Genomic DNA, 25,723 nt, shown 5'->3' with positions numbered 1-25,723 from the left:
TGGCATGTCTTGTAGTCCAGTGTCTTCAATAATTTTTAATTCCTGTAACAGATCCTATGGCTGTAACCTCCTCCCTTCCCGATAGTCCCTACACATATTTGAAATGTACTGCATTCCAGATGACCATCCCAACCCCTGTAACTTTATTCAGTGTCTACAATATGCCTTATCTCGGTAATCTCCTCCTTCAATAAGGTAAAAACAAGGACTGCAGATGCTGGAAACCAGCGTCTAGATTAGAGTGGTGCTGGAAAAGTACGGCAGGTCAGGCAGCATCCGAGGAACAGGAAAATCGACGTTTCGGGCGAAAGCCCTTCCTCAGGAACAGAGGCGGGGAGCTTGCAGAGTGGAGAGATAAATGAGCGAGGGTGGGAATGGGAAGAAAGTAGCATAGATAACAATAGGTGAATGGGGTGGGGAAGAAGGTGCTAGGTCAGAGTGGAGGATGGGGGAAGGTAGCAATGAGTACAATGGGTGAATGGGGGTGGGGATGGGGGTGAGAGGTCAGAGATGAGGATGGAGTGGATAAGGTGGGAAGGGAGATAGGCCATTAGGACAGGTCATGAGGGCGGTGCTGAGCTGGAAGGCTGGAGGTGGGGTGAGATGGGGGAAGGGAAAATGAGGAAACTGGTGAAGTCCACAATTATGCCCCGGGGTTGAAGTGTTCCGAGGCGGAAGGTGAGGCGTTCTTCCTCCAGGCGTCGGGTGGTGAGGAAGCAGCGATGGAGGAAGCCCAGGACCTGCATGTCCTCGGCAGAGTAGGAGGGGTAGTAGAAATGTTGGGTCACAGGCCGGTGGGGTTGATTGGAACGGGTGTACCAGAGATGTTCCCTAAAGTGCTCTTCTAGGAGGTGTCCAGTCTCCCCAATGTAGAGGAGACCGCATCGGGAGCAGCGGATACAATAAATGATATTGGTGGATGTGCAGGTAAAACGTTGGATGTGGAAGGCTCCTTTGGGGCCTTGGATGGTGGTGAGGGGAGTGGTGTGGGCGCAGGTTTTGCAATACCTGCGGTGGCAGGAGAAGGTGCCAGGAAGGGAGAGTGGGTTTTTGGGGGGCGTGGAACTGACCAGGTAGTCACGCAGGGATGGTCTTTGTGGAAAGTGGAGAGGGGTGGGGAGGGAAATATATCACTGGTGGTGGGGTCAGTTTGGAGGTGGTGGAAATGGCGGCGGATGATTTGGTTTATGGGAAGGTTGGTAGGGTGGAAGGTGAGAACTAGGGGCATTCTGTCCTTGTTACGGTTGGAGGGGTGGGGTTTGAAGGCGGAGGTGCGGGATGTGGACGAGATGCGTTGGAGGGCATCTTTTACCAGGTGGCAAGGGAAAATCCGATCTCTAAAGAAGGAGGCTATTTGGTGTGTTCTGTGGTGGAACTGGCCCACCTGGGAGCAGGTACGGCGGAGGCAGAGGAATTGGGAATAGGGGTTGGGAATTTTGCAAACGGTAGGGTAGGAAGTTATGTAATCTAGGTAGCTGTGGGAGTCGGAAGGTTTGTAAAAAAATGTCAGTGTCAAGTCGGTTGTCATTAATGGGGATGGAGAGGTCCAGGAAGGGGAGGGAGGTATCAGAGATGATCCAGGCAAATTTAAGTTCAGGATGGAATGTGTTGGTGAAGTTGATGAATTGCTCAACTTCCTCGAGGGAGCACGAGGTGGTGCCAATGCAGTCATCAATGTTGCAGAGGAAGACGTTGGGAGTGGTGCCATTGTAACGACGGAAGATGGACTGTTCTACGTAGCCAACAAAGAGACAGGCATAGCTGGGGCCCATGCGGGTGCACATGGCTACCCCTTTGGTCTGGAGGAAGTGGGAGGATTTGAAGGAAACATTGTTAAGGGTGAGGACAAGTTCAGCCAAACGAATGAGAGTATCGGTGGAAGGGTACTATTGTGGACGTCGGGAGAGGAAGAAACGGAGGGCTTTAGAGGTCCTGGTCATGGTGGATGGAGGTGTAGAGGGATTGGATATCCATTGTGAAGATGAGGCATTGGAGGTCAGGGAAACGGAAGTCTTGGAGGAGTGGAGGGTGTGGGTGGTGTCTCGAACGTATGTGGACAGTTCATGAACTGGGGGAATAGGAAAATGTCGAGGTAGGCAGACATGAGTTCGGTCGGGCAGGAGCATGCTGAGACAATGGGTCGGCCAGGGTGGTCAGGCTTGTGGATCTTGGGAAGGAGGTAGAACCGGGCAGTGGGTGATTCTGGACAATGAGGTTGGAAGCTGTGGGTGGGAGATCTCCTCCTGAGGTGATGACGTTCTGTATGCTCTGGGAGATGACGGTTTGGTGATGGGAGGTGGGTCATGGTGAAGGGGGTGGTAGGAGGAGGTGTCTTTGAGTTGGCATCATGGCTTCAGCGGTGTAGAGGTCAGTGCACCAGACTACCTCTGCACCCCCTTTATCTGCTGGTTTGATGGTGAGGTCGGGATTGGAGCAGAGGAAGTGGAGGGCTGGGCGTTGTGAGGGTGAGAGGTTGGAGTGAGAGAGGGGGTAGATAGGTTGAGGCAGTTAATGTGTCGGTGGAAGTTGGAAATGAAGAGATCGAAGGCAGGTGATAGGCCAGCTCAGGGTGTCCAGGTGGATGGAGTGTATTGGAGGCCGGAAAAGGGGTTCTCAGAAAATAGGTGGAAGTGTTCATTGTAAAAGTAAGCTTTGAGGCGGAGGCGGTGGAAGGAGCGTTCGACGTCATGGTGTGTATTAAATTAATTGATGTGTGGACGGAGAGGGATAAAGGTCAGGCCTTTGCTGAGGACTGATCACTCGTCCTCAGTGAGGGGGAGGTCAGGGGGAATGGTGAAAACTCGGCAGGAGTGGGAGCTGGGACCAGGCGTAGGTGTGGAGCTGGGGGCGGCGACGGTGCCTGTAACTGGTGTGGGTGTGGTGTTAGGGGGAATGGGGATGGAGTCATGGGCAGGTGTGGTGTTCCCCTCAGGGTTCTGCGGGCGGGGATGGTGACGGTGGGACCTGGGAGTGGTGTCAGCAGAATGCAGGTGAGTGGTGTTGGTGGGGACGGAAGTGTTGGCAAACACGGCAGTGGGGGGGAGCGGCAGTCACTGAGTGTGTGACATCAGCGATGATGTGAGGGACGAAAGTGATGTCACTTGTGGTGTATGAGGAATTGTAAGGGGCGGAAATGGCATTTACTTTATTTTAACCAATAATTTCCTGTCACAAATCTATTTGATAATGTCGTATTTTAATTAAACTCAGTCCCTTACTGTTTCTTTCTGTTGGTCTTCATCCACATCGCCATGGTGTTCCAATATTTCAACCTTTCTCTTTGGTCTTGGGAATTTCCATTCACCTGAGACCTGTCCCCCTCCTCATCTGTGTCCGTTTATAGCACACTGCATAATCCTGGTACCAGAGGAGCCTATCCCAATGAAATAGCTCAGTCCTCCCTGAGTGCTCACTGGTCAGAACCACTTCTAATGATACCATTGTGTGATCCTGACACCTTCCAGCACACTGCTGATATCACTCAGTCTCTCTCCATGTGATATCCCTCACTGTGTGGGTCTAATTGCTGCCTCTGTCAGTGCCTCTCACTCTTGCAGTTACTCCAGATCCTGAGCCAACAGCATTCCCCACTCCAGAGGGAAGCAACTGCACAGGCCATGGATGGAGACTGGGAATTTCCATATCTCTGTGGGACTCAGTGCCATTCTCTATGTTCATTGTGGGACTTCATTGCATTAGTCTAATTTCCCATTCTGTCTATTTCTCTGTCTCCTGTAGGTATTCCTGATGTCCCTGACTCAGCACAATTCCCAATTCCTGTCTCGTCCATCACCACATTGAAGACGGTTGGTCAGCCAGAGAGAGATGGAGAGTGAGATCTGGAGCCTTCAGTAAATCCTGCAGCCGGTAAGATCACTCACAGTAAACAGCACAGGGAGGAGTTCATGGGCTTTAATTCAGAACCTGAGGGCATGATGTAGGAATAATGCTGGACAAGGAACATGAGAAAAATCTCAGGCTTCATTATCACCATCTTGTCTGTAAATTCATCTGTTCCACAGAACCCTCCCTATGTCTGCCATTTTCTCCACTGTCTGTTTCATCGATACCACCTTCCCTATCTCTATCAGCCCCTACAATCCTGCTTATCCCTGTAAGCTCCTCATATCAGTAAAACTCTCCAAGTTTCTGCCTTTGTCTTTAATCCTGGGTTCTGTCACATCTCTCCTTAACTGAAGAAAATTAACTCTTCAGTTCCTTAAGCCATCCCTGTCAGTGTAGTCCTTTCCAGACCTGAAAAACCTCCCTGTCTTTGTGACTTTTTTGAACTCCTGCTACCTTCATGATCTCTGTAACCTTCCCGTCACGCCAACAAAAAAGCTCTGTACCTTAGTAACCTCCTCCAGCTGTTAGACTCCTCCTTGTCTCTGGGCACAAAGCAGAGTGACCCTGCTTCTCTCAAAATTAGTTTCTGCATTTCTAATGATGACTATAAACTCTTCCTGTCTCTAAGACACACTCAGTCTCTGTAAACTCTGCTGGTCCCTATTGATGTAATTTCCTTTAGTAACTACAAACCTTTCTACCTTTAATCTCTTCCAGACGCGACCACGCAGTTTATTTCTATAACCTCCATGAGTGATACAGTCATAGAGATGTAGAGCACGGAAACAGACCCTTCGGTCCAACCTGTGCATGCCAACCAGATATCCCAACCCAATCTAGTCTCACCTGCCAGCACCCGGCCCATATTCTTCCAAACCCTTCCTATTCATATGCCCATCCAAACGCCTCTTAAATGTTGAAATTGTACCATCCTCCACCACATCCTCTGGCAGCTCGTTCCATACACGTACCACCCTCTACGTGAAAAAGCTGCCCCTTATGTCTCTTTTATATCTTTCCCCTCTCACCCTAAACCTATGCCTTTGAGTTCTTGTCTCCCTGACCCCAGGGAAAAGACTTTGTCTATTTATCCTATCCTATCCATGCCCTCATAATTTTGTAAATCTCTGTAAGGTCACCCCTCAGCCTCCGAAGCTCCAGGGAAAACCGCCCAAGCCTGTTCAGCCACTCCCTGTAGCTCAAATCCTCCAGCCCTGGCAACATCCTTGTAAATCTTTTCTGAACCCTTTCAAGTTTCACAACAATTCTTCCGATAGGAAGGAGACCGGAATTGCATAAAATATTCCAACAGTGGCCTAACCAATGTTGTGTACAGCCGCAACATGACCTTCCATCTCCTGTACTGAATACTCTGACCAATAAAGAAAAGCATACCAAATGCCGCCTTCACTATCCTATCTACCTGCAACTCTACTTTCAAGGAGCTGTGAATTTGCACTCCAAGGTCTCTTTGGTCAGCAACACTCCCTAGGACCTTACCATTACCTGTATAAGTCCTGCGAAAACTTGCTTTCCCAAAACGCAGCACATCACATTTATCTGAATTAAACTCCATCTGCCAGTTAGCCCATTGTCTCATCTGGTCCAGATCCTGTTGTAACCCTCTTCGCTGTCCACTACACCTCCAATTTTGGTGTCATCTGTAAACTTACTAACTGTACCTCCTATGTTTGCACCTAAATCATTTATGGAAATTACAAACAGTAGAGGGCCCAGCACTGATCCTTGTGGCACTGCTCTGGTCACAGGCCTCCGGTCTGAAAAACAACCCTCCACCACCACTCTCTGTCTTTTACCTTTGAGCCAGTTCTGTATCCAAATGGTTAGTTCTCCCTGTATTCCATGAGTTCTAACCTTGCTAATCAGTCTCCCATAGGGAACCTTTGTCGAATACCTCACTGAAGTCCATATGGATCACATCTATCACTCTGCCCTCCACAATATTCTTTGTTACTTGTTCAAAAAACTCAATCAAGTTTATGAGACATGATTTCCCACGCACAAAGCCATGTCAACTATTCCTAATCTGTCCTTGCCTTTCCAAATACATGTGCATCTTGTCCGTCAGGATTCCCTCCAACAACTTGCCCACCATTGAGTTCAGGCTCACTGGTCTATAGTTCCCTGGCTTGTCTTTACCACCCTTCTTAAACAGTGGCACCACGTTTGCCAACCTCCAGTCTTCCGGCACCTCACCTGTGACTATCGATGATACAAATATCTCAGCAAGAGGCCCAGCAATCACTTCTCTAGCTTCCCACAGAGTTCTCGGGTACACCTGGTCAGTTCCTGGGGATTTATTCACCTTTAACCGTTTGAAGACATCCAGCACTTCCTCCTCTGTTATGTGGACATTTTGCAAGATGTCACCATCTATTTCTCTGCAGTCTATATCTTCCATATCCTTTTCCACAGTAAATACTAATGCAAAATATTCAGTTAATATCTCCCCCATTTTCTGTGGCTTCACAAAAAGGCCGCCTTGCTGATCTTTGTGAGTCCCTATTCTCTCCCGAGTTACCCTTTTCTCCTTAATATATTTGTAAAAACCCTTTGCATTCTCCTTAATTCTATTTGTCAGCCCTATCTCATGTATGCGTTTTGCCCTCCTGATTTCCCTCTTAAGTATACTCCTACTTCCTTTATACTCTTCTCTGGATTCCCCCGATCGATCCTGTCTATGCCTGACATATGCTTCCTTCCTTTTCTGAACCAAACGCTCAATTCTTTAGTCATCCAGAATTCCCTATAACTACCAGCCTTCCCTTTCACCCTGACAGGAATATACTTTCTCTGGACTCTTGTTATCTCATTTCTGAAGGCTTCCCATTTTCCAGCCGTCCCTTTACCTGCGAACATCTGCCTCCAATCAGCTTTCAAAAGTTCTTGCCTAATACCGTCAAAATTGGCCTTTCTCCAATTTAGAACATTAACTTTTAGATCTGGTCTATCCTTTTCCATCACTATTTTAAAACAAACAGAATTATGGTCGCTGGCCCCAAAGTGCTCCCCCACTGACACCTCAGTCACCTGTCCTGCCTTATTTCCTAAGAGTAGGTCAAGTTTTGCACCTTCTCTAGTAGGTACATCCACATACTGAATCAGAAACTTGTCTTGTACAGACTTAAGAATTTCCTCTCCATCTAAACCTTTAACACTATGGCAGTCCCAGTCAATGTTTGGAAAATTAAAATCCCCTACCGTAACTACCCTCTTATTCTTACAGATAGCTGAGATCGCTTTACAAGTTTGTTTCTCAATTTCCCTCTGACTATTGGGGGGTCTATAATACAATTCCAATAAGGCGATCACCCCTTTCTTATTTCTCAGTTCCACCCAAATAACTTCCCTGGATGTATTTCTGGGAATATCCAACCTCAGAACAGCTGTAATCCTATCCCTTATTAAAAATGCCACTCCCCCTCCTCTCTTGCCTCCCTTTCTAACCCTCCTGTAGCATTTGTATCCTGGAACATTAAGCTGCCAGTCCTGCCCATCCCTGGGCGATGTTTCTGTAATAGCTATGAGATCCCAGTCCCATGTTCCTATCCATGCCCTGAGTTCATCTGCCTTCCCTGTTAGGCACCTTGCATTGAAATAAATGCAATTTAATTTATTAATCCTACCTTGTCCCTGCCTGTCCTGACTGTTAGTCTCACTTCTGTTCTCAGCTGTACCTGTCTCAGATCAAGCTCTCAAAATCCTCCCTGTGATTGTTACCATGTTCCATCCCTGCATTCCTCCAAATCCGTGTAAAGTCCTCCCATTCCTAAAACCCGCCCTGTATCTGTCATCTGTTCCAGCTTCCACAACCCTCCCTATCTCTGTAAGACCCCCATCCCACCCCGTCCCAGTTACTACAGCCTGCTGTATCACTGAATGCCAGTAGTCACTATAATATCAGGGTTAGGTGTCAAAGCAGGAACACTGGACTGGGTTAGATATCAGTCCTGATCATATTGAATGGTGGGACCGACTCTGTGTTCAAATGGTCGATATCTGCTCTTCTTTCCTGTGGTTCTCTATAAACTTACTATCTATATAACCTCCTTCAGTCCCCACAGTCCTCCCTATCTCCATAAACTCCTTCAGTCCCCATGACTCTTCCTATCAATGTAACCTGAATCCTTCCCCACAAACCTCCCTAACTCCATAATCTCATCCTGAACCAACGACCCTCCCATTCAGAGTAACCTCCTTCAATTCCCATGATCCTCCTGATCTGTGCAACCTTCTTCAGGCCCAACAGCCCTCCGACCTCTTTGTTCTCTTTCAGGCCCCACAGCACTCTCTACCTCCATGATGTTCTTCAGTCACCACTGCTCTCTCTATGTCCATAATCTCATACAGTCCCCACATCACTCCCTATCTCCATAATGTCCCTTCAGTCCCCATGACCCTCCTTATTTCCAAAACATCTATTACCTGTTGAACCTGTAAGCTCCCTTTTTCAGATTGTTAAACACGAACTCCCATAACCCTTTCTGCTGCCAGTCTGAAACCAAACAGTGTTGGCCTGATAGTAGGTCGGGAGCTGGAATGTGTTTGAAAGGATATGTCAGTGAACAATAACTGGACCCTTAGAAACACTTTTAATAAAAAGAGAATGTTGCTTTGAGCCTGTAGGATTGTATTTTTATTGGTGTGAGCATAAATGGCAGGATAGATACAGGTGTAGGAGTGGCTGTACCGAAGATACGATTTATTTGAATTTTCAGAAACCTTTACACAAGTTTCAATAAGGGCTAAAGAGTAACTTGGGAGAGAATAGGGCACCATAACTGGAGGTGGTTGAGATATTATACAAAATAGTGATGTCAGAATTTACTGTGGAGGAAGACATGGAATCTCGGGAACTTGGGGAAATAAATAGCGATGTCTTGGAAAGAATCCTCTCCAGAGAAGAGAAAGTGCTGGAATCTTAAAACAATTAAAGGTTAATTAATCCTCAGTAGCTCATTGGGTCTATGCCTGAATATTCATGGGAAGCTAGGGAAGAGATTGCATTGTCCCTAACAGAGATATTTATATTATCAACAGACACAATGAGTTACCGGAAGAGTGGAGGGTGGCTAATGTTACTCCATCACTTAAGGGCTGCAGGGAAAAGCCAGGAAATCACAGCCCAGTGAGCCAGTGCTGGGTAAGTTGTTGGAGGAGATTCTGAAAGAAAGGAGCTCCATATATTTGGAAAGGCAAGGGCTGATTCGAAATATTCAGCATGGCTTTGTGAGTGGGAAACCGTGTTTCACAAACTGGATTGACTCTTCGAGTGAAGAGATAGATGAAGGCAGAGCAGTCAAGCATTGTCTACATGGACTTCAGCAAAGCATTTGACAAGGTTCCAAGGGATGTAGAACATCTAGTCAAGAGGAAGAAGGAAGCTGACTTAAGGTTGAGGAACCAAGGATCAGAAGGAGGGCTCTAGAGAGTTACATGGGGCAGCACGGTGGCTCAGTGGTTAGCACTGCTGCCTCACAGCACTAGGGGCGCGATCACAATTCCAGCGTCAGGTGACTGTCTGTGTGGAGTTTGCACATTCTCTCCATGTCTGCGTGGGTTTCCTCCGCGTGCTCCGGTTTCCACCCACAGCCCAAAGATGTGCAGGTTAGGTGAATCAGCCATGCGTTGTTCAAGAAAGGGAATAGAGATAATCCTGCGAATCACAGACCTGTCAGTCTTCTGTCTGTGATGTCCAGATTATTGAAGACTCTGAGATACAGGATTTATGATTCCTTGGAAAACCATAGTTTGATTAGAGAAAGTCATCATGGATTTGTTAGGGACAGGTCATGACTCACAAATTTTATTGAATCCTTTGAGAATGTGACAAAACCCATTTACGGCTCATTGAGAAAGTACAGAGCATGGGATACATGGAAACCTGTCTGTCTGGATACAGAATTCCTGGCCCATAGAAGACAGAGGGTGATGCCAGATGGAAAGCATTCAGCCTGGAGCTCGGTGACCAGTGGTTTTCTGCACGGAGAGGTTACAGGACCTCTGCTCTTGGTGAGTTTATGAATGACTTGGATTTGAGAGTGGAAGAGTGGGTTAGTAAGTTTGCCAATGAGACGAAGGTTGGTGGAGTGGTGAATAGTGTGGATGTCTGCTAGAGGTTGCAATGGGACATTGACAGGATGTAGAGCTGGGCTGAGAAGTGGCAGATAAAGTCAAATCTGGAAAAGTGTGAAGTGATGCATTTTGGAAGGTGAGACTTGAATGCAGAATACAGGGATAAAGGCAGAATACTGGATAGTGTGGAGCAACAGATGGATCTTGGATTTCATGACCAGAGATCCATCAAATTTGCCACCAAGCTGATAGTGTTGTTAAGAAAGAATATGTTGCATTGGCTTTCATTAGCTGGAGGATTGAGTTTTATAGCCATGAGGTTATGCTGCAGCTCTATACAGCCCTGTTTAGATCCCAATTAGAATATTGTGTTCAGTTTTGATCCCTTCATTACAGGAAAGATGTGGATGCTTGAGAGAGGGTAAAGAGGAGATTTACCAGTATGCTGCCTGTACTGGAGGGCATGTCTTATGAAGAAAGGTCGAGGGAGCTAAGGCTTTTCTCATTGGAGTGAAGAAGAGTGTGGTGTGATTTGGTAGAAGTGAACAAGGTGGTGTGAGGCAAAGAGAGAGTGAACAGTGAGAGACCTCTTTATCCCATGGCATACATGGTACCAGGGGGCATGATTGTAAGGCGATTGGAGGATGGGTAAGGGGAGATTTCAGATGTAGGTCCTTTACACAGAGAGTGGTGGGTGGGTAGAACGGGATATTTTAACAGACTCTTGAATAGGCACATGGATGATAGTAGAATGAAGGTTATGTAAGTTAGTTTGATCTTACAGTTGGGTCAAAGATGGGCATGACATCATGGCCGAAAGGTCTTGGGCTGAACTGTTCTGTGTTCTGTGTTCTGTTTGGTAAACTAGGTGATAAGCTCAGATCAATGTAAAATGATATGCTATTCAGGAGGAGCTAGTCAACTGGATACAAAATTGGGCTTGATGGTGGGAGACAGAGGGCAATGGGAGGCATGTTGTTTTTCTGACTGGAGACATGTGACTAGCGGTGAAGTGGGTCCCCTGTTGTTTGTCATTTGGATAAATGGTTTGAATGGGAATATCGGTTTTGTGGTAAGTACGTTTTTTTGAGTGACACTGAAATTGATAATATGGATAGTGAAGAAATTTATCCAAGATACAACAGGATGAACAGTACTGCTGGGACGGTGGGCTGAAGAATAGCAGATGGAGTTTAACTCGATAAATGTGAAGTGATCCATTTTGGTGAAACAAACCAGGGTGGGACTTGTACTGCTAATGTTCGGGCCCTGAGTAGTGTTGTCAGTCAGAGACCCAGGGATGCAGGTAGACTGTTCTTTGTAAGTGGTGTCACAGGTAGACAGGTTGGTGGAGCAGGCCTTTGGGATGGTTACCTTCTTTGGGCAGAGCATTGAGAGTAGGAGTTGACAATTATTCCCTCTTCCATCTGACCTCCTCCTGCGAGCAGACCCTTTGCAATCCCTTTAAAACTAACTCCTAAAACATTCTCTCACTTCAGGATTTTAAGTACTTTTGGTGATCCTCTAAGCCTGATAATCTAATATGATCCTTTTTACTTGAGTGAGGGACCGATGGGAATTTCTTGCTGAGGATTTGTCTGTTTCAAGGGAATGACCTTTTGTTGAGTGTTTTACACTGCTCTTTCAAATGTTTTCCACTGCTCATTTACAGGCACATATTTCAGTCTGTTTAGCCTATTTACCTTGGTCAGTTCTTCTCTCAAACTCATGTTATTGGTAATTTTTGTTTCTAGTTGTAGTTGGTCCTTTCTGTGACTCACTTTAAAACTTTATATTTCTTTAAACTGCACTTTATCACAATTTCCCTGAGGATCTCTCCCGGTGACATTACTCATTCACTAAGTTTCATCACACAATGGTCACTCTGAGATAGTTATGTCCCTAGCCAGTTGCACAATGTGTTATTCTAAGAAACAGTGAAAACTAATTATCTGAACTCCATTTCCAATATCACTGTTGTCGGTGTGACTGTCACACATTTTGTGAATATTGATGTTTCCCAAAATTATCACAATGTGTTTGTTAAAAAATTCCAATGAGTTCCTATTTAATGCAGTGATGAGCAAGGAAATGCTGTTTGGTGGCTAAAACTGCTCTGCTGCGTGTGTCCTTGGCAAGTAGTAGCCAGAATTTCCATTCAGACTGACTCTACTTCATGATCTGTGGCCAAATGCTTTCTCTGTAATGCCTTTGTTCTCAATTATTGTTAGCGTTACCCACTTTGCCTGAGTTTCCACAAGGTTGTGAGCCATTGAATATTTATGTCACCTTTTGTTCACCCTGTAACCACATCTCTCTGGTGTCTAAATCTCTTTTATCTCTGTGTCACAAATCCATCTGCCTTGTTGATTAGACTTCGTCCATTCAAACAAAACCATAATTTACTCTTTCCCAAAATTTCTTATCACAAACCTACTCACTGATGTACAGTTTTAGTTAAACTCTGTCCCATCCTGTTCCTTTCTGTTGCCTTCAGCCACATCCCCATGCTGTTCCGATGCTTCACCTTTTCTCTTTGTATTTGGAAAGCTCCTTTCACCTGAACCCTGTCCCTGCCTCCTCTCTGTCAGTTTAAAGCCCTGTCCATAAACCTACCGACATGATTGGCCAGGACATTGGTCCCACCACGGTTCCAGGGGGACCATCCTCTTGGATTTTTTATATAAATCAGGTCTGGGATGTGGGTGTCTCTGGCTGACCAGCCTTTATTGCCTATCCCGAGCTGCCCATGAACTGAATAGCTTGCTCGACCATTTCAGAGAGTAATTGAGAGGCAAACACTTTGCTGTGGGGATGTCGTGCAGACCACGTCAGGATGATCAGATCTCGTTGTCGAAAGGACAAGTGGGCGCCACGGGATGGCTCAGTGATTAGCACTCCTTCCTCACAGCACCAGGGTCCCAGGTTCGATTCCAGCCCTGGGCGACTGTGCGGAGTTTGCACATTCTCCCTGTGTCTGCGTGAATTGCCTCCGGATGCTCCGGTTTCCTCTCACAGTCCAAAGCCGTGCAGGTCAGGCGAATTGGCCATGCTAAATTGCCCATAATGTTAGGTGTATTAGGTCGAGGGAGATGGGTATTAGTGGGTTACTCTTCGGAGGGATGGCGTGGACTGGTTGGGTCGAAAGGCCTGTTTCCACACTGGAGGGAATCTAATCTAAGGGATTATGATTTTTGTACATCAGCAATGGTTTCATATTTATTTATGGATTGTTAATTGCTATTTTTAAAATTATTGATTTTAAATTCCACCATATCTTATGATGGGATTCAAACCTGCCTCCCCTGAACATTAGCTGAGGTTTTGTACAAATGCGTTAACAATTATGTTACTAGGCCATCACTTCACCTGCTCACTGGTTGCTCATCCCTGAACACTGATACATGAAGCTAAACCCATTCTTCCAACATGACTGTGTGATCCTGAAGCCTTCCAGCACTCCGGTGATATCACTCAGTATCTGTCCATGTGGTATCCCTCCCTGTGTGGGTCTAATTGCTGCCTCTGTCAGTGTCTCTCGCTCTTGCAGCTACTCCAGATCCTGGGCCAACAGAATTCTCCACTCCAGAGAGACGCAACAGCACAGGCCAGGGGTGGAGTTTGGGATTTCCCAGATATCTGTGGGGCTCATTTCCATTCTCCATGTATAACCCTCACTGAATCAGTCTAATTTCCCATTCTGTCCATTTCTCTGTCTCCTGTAGGTACTCGGGAAGTTCCTGACTCAATAGACTTCCCAACTGCTGTGCGTCTCATCCATCACCTCATTGAAGATGGTTGGTCAGCCAGGGAGACAAAGGGCAGGGAGATCTGGAGCCTTTAATAAATCCTGCAGTGAGGTAAGATCACTCACAGTGCACAGAGCAGAGAGCAATGGGAGGGCTGCAAACATTGGCTAACAATACATAATATAGATACAGTGCTGGATGGGGAGCACAGTATAGACACACCCCATGCTCAATCACCACGTCTACTTTAACTTTAGTTGCACTGAGACACATCGGGAGTTCATAGTTATCAATCCAGTCCTGTGATGTCTTAGTGAGCATCAGTACAACAGAGGGGAGAGTAGGCCTCCGACAAGAGGTTGGGAATGCTGCCTGGGATCTTTCTGTTCTGTGTTCTCCCGCCAACACTGTACTAAGACTCACAACTCTGCAACACTGTATCTGTGGCATGGCTTGTGCACCAGTGTCTTCAGTCATTTTTAACTCCTATAACAGTAGTTGTCCCTGTAACCTGCTCCATTCCCGATAGTCCCTCCACATAGTTGAGATGTACTGCATTCCAGACTACCATCCCTATCGCTGTAACTTGCTTCAGTGTCCACAACATGCCTTATTTTGGTACACTAATCCTCTTTAACTGGATACAGAGTGATACAGCACGGAAACAGAACCTGTGGTCCTACTCCTCAATACTGCCCATGTTACCTAAACTGAATGAGTCTCATTTGCCTGCATTTGGCCCTTATCTCTTCAAACCTTCTCCTCTCCATGTACCTCCCAAATGTCTGTTCCATGCTGTAATTGTTCACGTTTCTCCCATGTGCCTGAGGCAGCCTATTCCGTCTATGCACCATCCTCTGTGGATAACGTTCCCCCTCAGCTCCCTCTTTAAATCCTTGCGCTGTCACCTACTGTTTATACCCTCTAGTTTTGGACTCACCTACCCTTGGTTATTCACCATTCTTAGGGTCACCCCGTGGATTCATCTGTCAATGACTGCAAAGTTGCCAAATGTCGCTTTTCCCACCCTGTCCACCTGGTATGCCACTTCCGAGGAACAATGAAACTTGCACCCCTGGTCTCTCTCTCTCTCTCTCTCTCTCTTCTCTCTATTCGACAACCCTGGCCAGAGCCCTTCCATTAACTGTATTAGTCCTCTATGGTTTGTCTTTACAAAATCCAACACCTGAATTAAACTCCATCTTTCATTCCTGGTCCACTGGCCCAGTTGGTCAAGACCCCCTTTGATAACCGTATTTACTGCCCACTACACCATTAATTTGATCATCAACAAACTTTCGCACAATCACTCCTATATTTTCAACCAAATCATTTATATAGATGATGCACATCAGTGGACCCAGCCCTGATCCTTCCTTCAATAATGGAATAAAACCATATTCTTGTCATAAAGCAAAACAGCATGGAAACTGACCCTTCAGCTGATACCCACCATCATCTAAAACTCAACTCTTCCCAGCTGCCTGTTGCTGGTCCATATCACTCCAACCCTTTCCTATTCACCTGATTATCCAAATATCTTTTAAATGTTGTAATTGTACCCGCATCAACCCCTTTCTCAGCAAGTTCATTCCACACTCAAACCACCCTCGCTGTAGCAAATTGCCCCATATCTTTTTTTTGAACAGCTCTCTCCTCTAACCTTAAAAATGTGGTCCCTACTCCTGAGACTCCCCCATCCTGAGGAAAAGGCAACGACCATTAAATTGATCTATATACCTCATTTTTTTCATAAACCTTTATAGTATAATGTCTCAACCTCCAGGCTCCAGTGAAAAAGACTCAGCCTATCCAGCCATTTTTCAGAACCCAAGCCTTCCATACCCAGCAATATCCTGGTAAATCACTTCTGAACTCCCTGCAGCTTAATCAGATCCTCCCTATAACTGGGCGACCAGAGCCCTGCACAGAGTATTGCAGAACAGGCCTCACAAATGTCTGTGCAATCTCAATGCCGCTCATGTTCTTATAAACCTCTGTAAGGTCATCCCTCAGTCTCCGATTCTCCAGTGACAGTAACCCCAGCTTATTCAGCAACAACCCGGGCAATATCTTGTTTATCTTTTCTGAGCACTTTCTAGTTTCACAACACCCTTCCTGTAGCAGGGAGACCTGAATTGCAGAGGACTCCCAATTGTGGTCTAATGTATTGCTCTTATTCCCTGAGTTCCCCAGTCTTTGTTCACAGAAAGTTCTGGAGTGAAAAAATTGTTTAGGATCTTAGCAAATATCCTGCAGTTCCACACATCGATGGCCTCATTGATCTTTAATGGATACTATTTTGTCCTGAGTTCCTTATGCACTCTTAATATACTGATACAATCACTTTTGGATTCCCCTTTCCTTCTCTGCTGAGGCTATTTCATTGAGCCTTTCTCCATTCCTGTTTTCTACTCAAAGTGTATTCCTACAGCCCCTGTATATCCTCAGGGATTCCCTTGATCCAGCTGGCTATACCTGACATGTGCCCCCTTTTCCTTGACCAGACCCTCAATAGACAGCCAGTGTTTCCGAATGCTGTCAGCATTGAGCTGCACACAAACAGGAAAATGCTGGCGCTAATCGATTAGTTTATCTCACTTTAAAAATATTCTCACTTGCCAAACTTCCCTTTCCCTGTAAATAATTCCCTTCCCCAATCACATTTTGAACGTTCCTGGCTAATACGATCAAGATTGGTCAGGCTCCATTTTATAACTTGCACTTGTGGACCAGGCTTGTACTTTTCCAAAGCTGTTTTCAAACTACTAGAACTGTGGTCACTTTGGCAAAATGCTTTGCCACTCACATCTCAGACACTTTCCCTACCTTGATTCCCAAGGGGAGGTCAGGTTCTGCCCCTTTCTCTTTTCATACCATTGACATATTGATTGGGAGTTTTCTGGAACACATTTACCAAATTCCTCCCTTGCAAACGCTGAACACTGGCAGTCCCAGTCTAGGTTTGGAAAGTTCAATAACCCTACCAAAACAGCCCCATTATTATGGTTGATATTTAAGATGTCCCGATACATTTGTTCCTCAGTCTGCCACGGATTATTTGGGGTCAGCAGTCAGATCGTATCAACGTGATGACCCATTCTTATTTCTCAGTTCCACTAACATAGCTTCACTGGGCGATCCCACAGGAATATCCTCTCTAAATCCTGCTGTGATGATTCATGGAATCAAAACCCACCACCACACCTCCTCTCTTGTCTCCCCTTCCTGTAGCATCTCTACCTTGAAACAATGAACTGCCAGTCCTGCCCCTCCCTCAGCTGTGTTTCTGTAATAACTATAATATCCCAGTCCCATATTCCAATCCATGCCTTGAGCTCATCTTCCTTAGCTGTCAGGCCCCTTGTATTGAAATAAATGCAGTTTAATCATCATTTTTCCCCAATTCCCTGCTATGTTGTTGCCTGCCTTGTCTGCTGAAATTGCTGTCTTTAACTCATGTACCAGCATCAATCTTCTTTCTGGCCTTACGTCTATTTAAGGTCCAACACCCTGCCAGACTAGGTTATATCCTCTCAAGCAGCTCGAGCAATTCACCCCAGCAGGATGTGGGTCCCTCTCCCGCTCCCAGTTGAGGTGCCTTTCCCACCCTGTCTCCCTGTGCTGACACCTTCAGGGATCTATGGACTTGTCCACCAAGATCCCTGTATTCCTCAGTACTCCGCAAGGTCCTACCATTCATTATGTCTGTCCTTCGCTTATCGTACCTCCCACAGACTATTACCTCACTTCGATCAGAACTAAACTCTGCTTAGATTATCATCTGATCGACATCGAACAGCAGACGGAGACCATCCCCCTCACTGTGGATAACACCCTCACCTTTCATATCATCTGCAAACCTACTAATGATACCTTCTGCTTTCATATCCGAGTTATTAATGTTCAATGGTTCTTGCACAGATCCCTGTGGTACACCCGCTGGTGAAAGTATTGTATACACCAATTTTGCATCCAATTTGCCAACCTGCCTTGGAACCCAGTCCATTTGGACCAGCCTTTCACGTTGGATCTTGTTTAAGGACTTAGTCAAGTCCATGTAAACCACATCATCTGCACTGCCCTCATCAATATACTTCAGCACCATTTAAAAAACAAACTGAACTGAATTCCTCAGACAGTACCTTCCTCTGCCAAATCCGTGATGACTAAACCAAGTTGATCCTTACCTTCGCAAGTGTCGATTCATCTTCACAATTTATTCCATTAATTTCCCTCCCCCTGCTGTCAGACTATCTGCTCTGTAATTACCTGGCCTGTCCCTGCTGCCCTTCCTGAACAAAGGAACCACATTAGCGATCCTCCAGTCATTCAGCACTTCACCTGTGTCCAGCAAAGTATTATATATATCCACCAGGGGCCCAACAATCTCTGGGTAATTAGCAGTGGGGTCAAAGAATGCTGGTCCAGGCAGTGACACCCACATCCCATGAATGAATAAATAAAAATACAGATGTCCCTTCCTAACTCTGCAAACCCTTCCCGCTGCAGCAATTCGTATAGGCTTTGTAACACCGTTCAGGCCCTGACCACTCTCTGTAACTCTTTCACCACCTCCAGCACCTTCATCTCTCCCTGTTCCTAACGTGTCAATAAACCTTGGCAATGATTCCCCTTCCCATTGCCCCCCTCCTTCTAGCAGACCCATTGCAATCCCTTTAAAACTTACTCTAAAACTCTCTCTCACTTCAGGATTTTAAGTACTTTTTGGTGATCTTCTCAGCTTCATAATCTGATGTGATCCATTTTGTCCTGCATGAGAGGCCGGTGGGGATTTCTTGCTGAGTTTTTGTCTGTTTCAGTCAAATGTCCTTTTGTTGAGTGTTTTACACTGTTCCTTCAAATGTTTTCCACTGTTCATTTCCAGACACCCATACTTCAGTCTGCTCAGCCTGTTTACCTTGTTCAGTTCTCCTATCAAAACCAAGTAATAGGCTATTTTTTTTCTAGTTGTAGCTTGTCCTTTCTGTGTTTCACTTTAAAACTTTATATTTCTTTAAAATGCACTTTATCACAATTTCCCAGAGGATCACTCCAGGTGACTTAACTCATTCACTAAGTTTTAACACACAACAGTCGCTCTGAGACAGTAACATCCCTACCCAGTTGCACAATGTGTTATTCTATGAAACACTGAAAAAAAATTCTCTGAACTCCTCTTCCAATATCACTGTTGTCAGTGTGATTGTCCCAGACTTTGCGAATATTGACGTTTCACTAAATGTTCACCATGCCTGTATTAAAAATTCCAATGAGTTCCTGTTTAATGCAGTGATGAGCAATGAAATGCTGTTCGGTGGCTAAAACTGTTCTTCTACTTGTGTCCTTGGCAAGTAGTAGCCAGAACTTACATTCATACTGACTCTACTTCATGATCTGATGCAAAATGTTTTCTCTGTAATGCCTTTCTTACCCATTATTGTTAGTGTTACCCATTTTGCCTGAATTTCCGCAAGGTTGTGAAACATTGAATATTTATGTTCCACCTTTTGTTCACCCTGTAACCACATCTCTCTGGTGTCAAAATCTCTTTTATCTCTGTGTCACAAATCCATCTACCTTGTTGCAGGGACTTTGTCCATTAATAAAAAACATAATTTACTCTTTCCCACAATTTCCTGTCACAAATGGTTTTGTTGATCTACAGTTTTAGTTAAACTTTGTCCCATCCTGTTCCTTTCTGTTGTCTTCGGTCACATTCCCACGCTACTCTGATGCTTCACGTTTCCTCTTTGGATTTGGAAAACATCTTTCACATGAAGCCTGTCACTGTATCCTCTCTGTTAGTTTAAAGTCCTGTCCATAAACCTACCGACGTGATTGGCCAGGACATTGTTCCACTGGAACTGTGCTGGGACCAATCTGAATGGATTTTTTTTTAAATCAGGTCTGGGAGGCGGGTGTCTCTGGCTGACCAGCCTTTATTGCCCGTCCCTTGCTGCCTTTGAGCTAAGCAGCTGGCTCGCCCATCTCACAGGGTCATTGAGAGGCAATCACTTTGCTGTGGGTATGTCGTGCAGACCACGTGAGAGTGAACTGTTGTCTTTCCCTGAAGGTCAAGTGTTTGGATATTTACCAATACTTATTTATGGAATGTTAATTCCAATTTTCAAAACATATACTCCTTTAAAATCCACATGGTTAGAAGTTAGAAAGAAGAAGAGGGGTGGTCACTTTGTTGGGACTGTATTGTAGACTGTTGTAGACCCAACAGGTACCAGTGGAGCAGATGTGTGTAGAGATTGCAGATAACTATAGGAATAATAGAGAAGTACAGGCTGGATATTTTAATATTCCTTGTATTGACTGGGCCACCTAGAGTATAAAAGATCTGGACAGAGTGCAATTTTTCAAATATGTCCAAGAAAGGTTCCTAAACCAATATGCAGAGGGCCCTACTCTACTCAGGCAGGTGCAACACTGGACCTCCCCCACATCAGAAAACGAGGTCGGGCAAGTGACTGAAGTGTCATTCGGAGAGCACTTTGGGTCCAGTGCCCACAACTGTCTTCTTTTTAACATAGTTATGGAGAAGGATCAGCAGGTCCCCAGATTGAAGAGGAAAACTGGAACAGGGCCAGGTTTGGGACCATTCTGCAGGATCTGGCCAGCGTCAATGCTGTGAATTTAAAATTGCACAATGCCCAGTTATAATCCAACTCGCTTTGGAAGCGCTGGTGATCACCGTAACAGATGAAAGGCTTCAACTAAATTTGTTTGATATTATATTCCATGACCCTGCCATCCTGTTGCTATAAATTCTGTGCCTTAGGATTGTGCTTCACAACCACCTGATGAAGGAGCAGTGCTCTGAAAGCTAGTGCTTTCAAATAAACCGGTTGGACTGGAACCGAGTGTTGGGTGATTTTTAACTTTGTACATCCCCAGTCCAACACCAGCACCTCCATATTATGATTCCAGTCGATTGGGTGAGTCTGTTTGAAGTAAAAGGAACAACTGGCAAATGGGAGGCTTTTCAAAGTGTGATCTCAAGAATCCAGGACCAGTCTGCCCCATTGGGATAAAGGGAAAAGCTGGCAGGGTTAGGGATCCTTGGCTGGTGAGGGATAATAAGGGTCTGGTCTTGAAATGACGACTGCATGCATTGGGTTTAAGCTTTCCATATCTACATAAACTCTTCTATTCTTAAAGACATGATCAATCTGTGGAGACCCTACAATCCTCTCAGTCCCTGTAATACTCCCAGTCTGCAGAAGCCATTCCAATGCCTGTGACCCTTTCAATCCAGTTCCTACAAAACCCACTATCTATGTGATATCTTTTCATTGCCAGCACCCACCCTGTCAATGGAAGCTCCTCCAGTGTCTCCATCCATCTACTCATTTCCATAATCTTCTCCAGCTCTTACACGTGTAAACCTAACCCTCCCCTACTACCCTTCCCACTTTGACCAAACTGGAGGAGGTTACTAATGCTCCCTAATCTGTGAAACTGTCTCCAACCAAAATTGCTGTCTTTGTCACTTGGAGAATCTGTCTGATTCCACACCCTCTTTATCTAAATAACTGGCAGAACCTAAGCCTTCCTGTATCTATAAACATCTTCAGTCACGACTACCCTCCATATGTCTATTTGTTTTTCCAATCTGTACAACCCACTTTACCTCTGTACTCAGCTCCATTCACCTGAAACGTTCCTGTCTGTGTAAAACACCCCATCCTACCACTATCCTTATCCCTGTAAACTGCTCCATTCCTCCCAACCTCCCCATCTCCATGAACTCCTGTAGGCCCGCCAGCTCTCCACATCTCTGTAACCTCCTGTGGCTCTGTGCTCCTCCCTCCCTGTGAAAGCACCTCCCAGTCTGGTCATCTGCTCCAGATCAGACCATTGCTGTCTCTGTTACCCCATACAACCTTAGCAACGCCTCCTATTTGTGTCACTTCATTCAGATCACATCCTCTCCCACTTCCCGGAACCTCTTGCTGCCATCATAACCCTTGCTATTTAGAACAAGGAATAGCACATTCCGGTACAAGCCATTCAGCCCTCAATATTGTGCTGACCTTTTATCCTACTCTGAAGACGAAGCGAACCTACATACCTGACATTTTACTGTCACTGATGTGCCTATCCAAGAGTTGCTTAGATGTCTGTAATGTGTCTGCAATTTACTACCACGGCTGGCAATCCATTCCATGCACCCATCACACTCTGTGTAATAACATACCAGTCCTGTCCATGCCGACAGGATATCCCAACCCATACCTGCCAGCACCTGGCCCGTATCCCTCTGATAGCTAAGCTAAATACTCCGCCAATTCCCTTAAACTTATGTCCCCTTGTGATAGCCATTTCTCCATGGGAAACAGTCTCTGGTTATCCACTCCATCTATGCCTCTCATTCCCTTGTACACCTCTATCATGTCACCATTCTTCCTTCTTCACTCTGATCAGAAAAGCCCCAGCTTCTACAACCTACCTTCTATGGGCATGCCCTCCAGTCCAGACAGTAGCCTGCTCAATCTCCTCTGCACCGTCTTTAAAGCTTCCACATCCTTCCTATAATGAAGCGAACAGAACTGTTCACAATATTCCAAGTGTGGTCTAGCTGGGGTTCTGTAGAACTGCAGCAAAATCTCGCATCTCTTAAACTCAATCCCCCTGCTAATGAAAGCCAACCCACCATCCGCCTTCTTAACACCCTGTCAACTTGGGTGGTGTCCTGAAGGACACAGGATCCCTTTGTACCTGCACGCTGCTAAGAATTCTGCCTTTAACCACATAAAGGTTTTCTTCAGAATCCTCCAATCTCAAACTATCCCTACCTTTGTAAGTTGCTCCAGTCCCTACAACACTCATAAACCGTGAAACCTCCTCAGGTCCTTACATTCCTAATGTCTGCAAAATCCTGATGTCCCTCCATATCTCTCTAACCCTCACCATTCTCCAATGCCCTTCTGCGGAACATTGCATACAAAGGAGGAGTTGGAGAGTCTGGGCCATGTTACGAGGTATGAAGGGCTGCAGAACCTGGAGGGTGGTACAAATGTAGGAAGGGACTTGGGACCTGCAGGAGGTTGGGGGATTCATAGAACCTCAGGATGTGACCGAGGATGGGTTTTGGAACCTGGAGGGTATTATGATTTGAACCACAGGTAATTTTTGAATGGAGCATTCAGCCGATCTTACAGTTATAGAGACGTACAGCATGGAAACAGACCCTTCAGTCAAGCGCATCCATGCCAACAGGATTTTCCAACCCAGTCTAGTCCCACCTGCCAGTACCTGGCCTATATCCCTCCAAACTATTTCTACTCACATATCCATCCAAACGTTTCTTAAATGTTGCAATTGTACCATCTGTAAGATTGGCTGAAAGATCCAATCAAAAGTTACCTGTTGTTCAAATCATAACATCATCCAGGTTCCACAACCCATTCACGGTCTCATCCTGCAGATCAGATATCCCAACCCAATGTAATCCCACCTGCTAACACCCGGCCCATCTCCCTCTAAACCCTTCCTATTCATACACCCATCCAGGTGCCTTTTAAATGTTGCAATTGTACTAGCCTCCACCACTTACTCTGGCAGCTCATTCCATACATGTACTATCCTCTGCGTGAAAAAGTTGCCCCTTAGTTCTCTTTTATATCTTTCTCCTCTCACCCTAAACCTTGCCCTACAATTCTGGACTCGCACACCCCAGGGGAAATACTTTGTCTATTTACCCTATCCATGTCCCTCTTGATTTTATAAACCCCTATAAGGTCACCCCTCAGCCTCCGACTCTCCAGGGAAAACAACCATCAGCTGTTCAACTCTCCCTATAGCTCAACCCTGGCTACATCCTTGTAAATCTTTTCTGAAACCTTTCAATTTTCACAGCATTCTTCTGATTGGAAGTAGAACAGAGTTGCATGCAGTATGCCAAAAGTTGCCTGACCACTGTCCTGTACGGCCGCAACATCACCTCCCAACTCCTGTATTCAATACTCTGACCAGTAAAGGAATGCATACCAAGTGACTTCCTGTGACTCTACTGTCAAGGAACTCTGTATTTCATTTGAAAAATTGCACAGACAGATAGAGTGGCCCGAGGTCTTCTGGGTAATGCTAGTTCAGTCTAAGCTGGTAGGCGGAGGCAGTGAAGTATTTGCAGTGCTGTCTGATGAATGGTCGAGAGATAATGCACATGTCAAACAGGCTGTTTTAAGTGCTTATGGATTGCTTATGAAAGGGAAGCCACTACAATTCCCTTTACTGTACCATCACTAACTGACAAAGCTCCTTCAGATCTATATCCTCTGAATTGTTGAAACCCGCTATCACCATTGCAACTCTCATTATTTCCTAACATTGTTGAATCTCTAAAACCGTCCCTATCAGTTTAATCTCCTCCACTGCATACAACACTCCCAGTCTGTGTAACCTCTTTAAGTCCTTCAGTTCCTATATACCTATGTATAGGTGTGACTGCTTTGTGGCCATTGTATCGTCGTTTATATCTGCAAAAGATTCTGCTTACTCTAGCACATCCTATGCTCATAAGTGAAGCTGGTCTCTCACAAGCCTCTCTATGACTCTCTCCTCCAGTCTCTACAAGCTTCCTTATCCCTGTAGTGTTTTGCAGCATGCACACCACTCACTCTCTCTGACATACCTTCCAGTGCATAAAATTACCTCTCCTTCTAAGTTTATTCGGTCTACAGCTTCCTCCATATCCGTGCAACATTCTCCTGTTTGTATCATCTTCCATGTGCTTGCAACATTCTCCAGTCCATACCACCCTCCCTTTCCCTGTAACATTCTCCAGTCCATACCACCCTCCCTATCACTGCGATATTCTCCAGATCCCACAACTGTCGTTAAATGTATGACATCCTGGAATCATGTGAATGTTTCTACACCCTGATCAACAAAGTCCATGTAACGATCCACAACCCTACACACATCCCTTTCTCTGAAGTCTAATCAAAGACGCTTTATCTCTCTAACTTCCTCCAAACAATGAAATGTTTTCTCCTGCAAACCTTCTGTAGCAACTGTAACTATGTTTAACCCTGCAACATTGTCGTGCCCCCAAACATCCCTCCCACTGTGTGACCTCTATCCATCCCTCCAAGGCCCTCTCTCGGTGACACGCGCCATGCATTTGCAACAAGGCAGATGGAACGACAGCATTAACAGAAGAGAACAGATATGATCGAACTGTTATTGTGAGCGGTGGCTGCACAATGACCATGACAGCAATGTGATTATTGAAGGGGTTGTACGGATTTAGGCAGATCAACAAAAAACCAAACAATGTCCCATTTTGTTGTGAAGAAAGGATGCAATCAGTGCATTAGTGAGACAGCCAATTTAATCTGGGAATCAAAACATAGAGTCATTTTGAATGGACAGCTTACAAATAGCAAGGGGCATCTGGAAGAACAAATCACAATCCATGCTCGTTGGTAAGTTGGATGCAATATTGTCTTGGTGATAGTAGACAGAGGCATGTGGAGTGATCAATTTCTAATTAGAAGTCTGTGACCAATGGTGTTTCACAAGGATCAGTGCTGCGATGTCTGTGTGTAATTTATATCTGTGATTCAGATGAAAAGGTCAACAGTTTGATTCGAATTTTGCAGAATACATTTGGAAAGGCATGTAATGATTAGGGATAGTTAGGGGAATTGTGGATAGTGAGGAGGAGTGTTAAAGGTTGCAGCAGTGTGTAGGTCAGCTGGAACGCTGTGCAGAGAAATGGCCAATCAAATTTCATCGGGACAAGTGTGAAGTGATACATTTATCAAGTCAAATGGAAGAGAGAGGTACACTAATTGACTCATTGGAAACATTGATAAACAGATGACCTTGGATGGAAATCCGTAGCTCCCGGAAAATAACAACACAGGAGGATGTGGTGGTAAAGGAGGAGTATGGTATGGTTACCTTCATTGGTCACAGTATTGAGTGCAGACGTTTGCATGTCATGTTGTGACTGAATGAAACTTCATTCGGCCATGTTTGGAAGGTTGCGTGTTGTTCTCATCGCCACA

At 45.4% G+C, this 25,723-nt stretch overlaps 1 long non-coding RNA gene across 3 annotated transcripts in view; it reads left to right on the top strand.

The window, feature by feature from the left end:
• Positions 1–3,748: 3,748 nt before the first annotated feature.
• Positions 3,749–25,723, top strand: part of LOC132810736 (uncharacterized) — a 48,732-nt gene continuing 26,757 nt past the window's right edge. For 2 of the 3 annotated variants that reach the window (XR_009643057.1, XR_009643058.1), the window contains exons 1-2: positions 9,789–9,879; positions 13,668–13,802. This is a non-coding gene — a long non-coding RNA (uncharacterized LOC132810736). Of the gene's footprint in view, positions 3,868–9,788; positions 9,880–13,667; positions 13,803–25,723 lie in introns of those variants that run through there. The other variant, XR_009643059.1, reaches the window with a different exon arrangement.

The sequence above is a fragment of the Hemiscyllium ocellatum genome, unplaced genomic scaffold (genome assembly GCF_020745735.1).
Source record: "Hemiscyllium ocellatum isolate sHemOce1 unplaced genomic scaffold, sHemOce1.pat.X.cur. scaffold_182_pat_ctg1, whole genome shotgun sequence".
Taxonomy (NCBI): domain Eukaryota; kingdom Metazoa; phylum Chordata; class Chondrichthyes; order Orectolobiformes; family Hemiscylliidae; genus Hemiscyllium; species Hemiscyllium ocellatum.
Note: the sequence above shows the minus strand (reverse complement) of the source record. Positions and strands in the feature narration are given on the sequence as shown.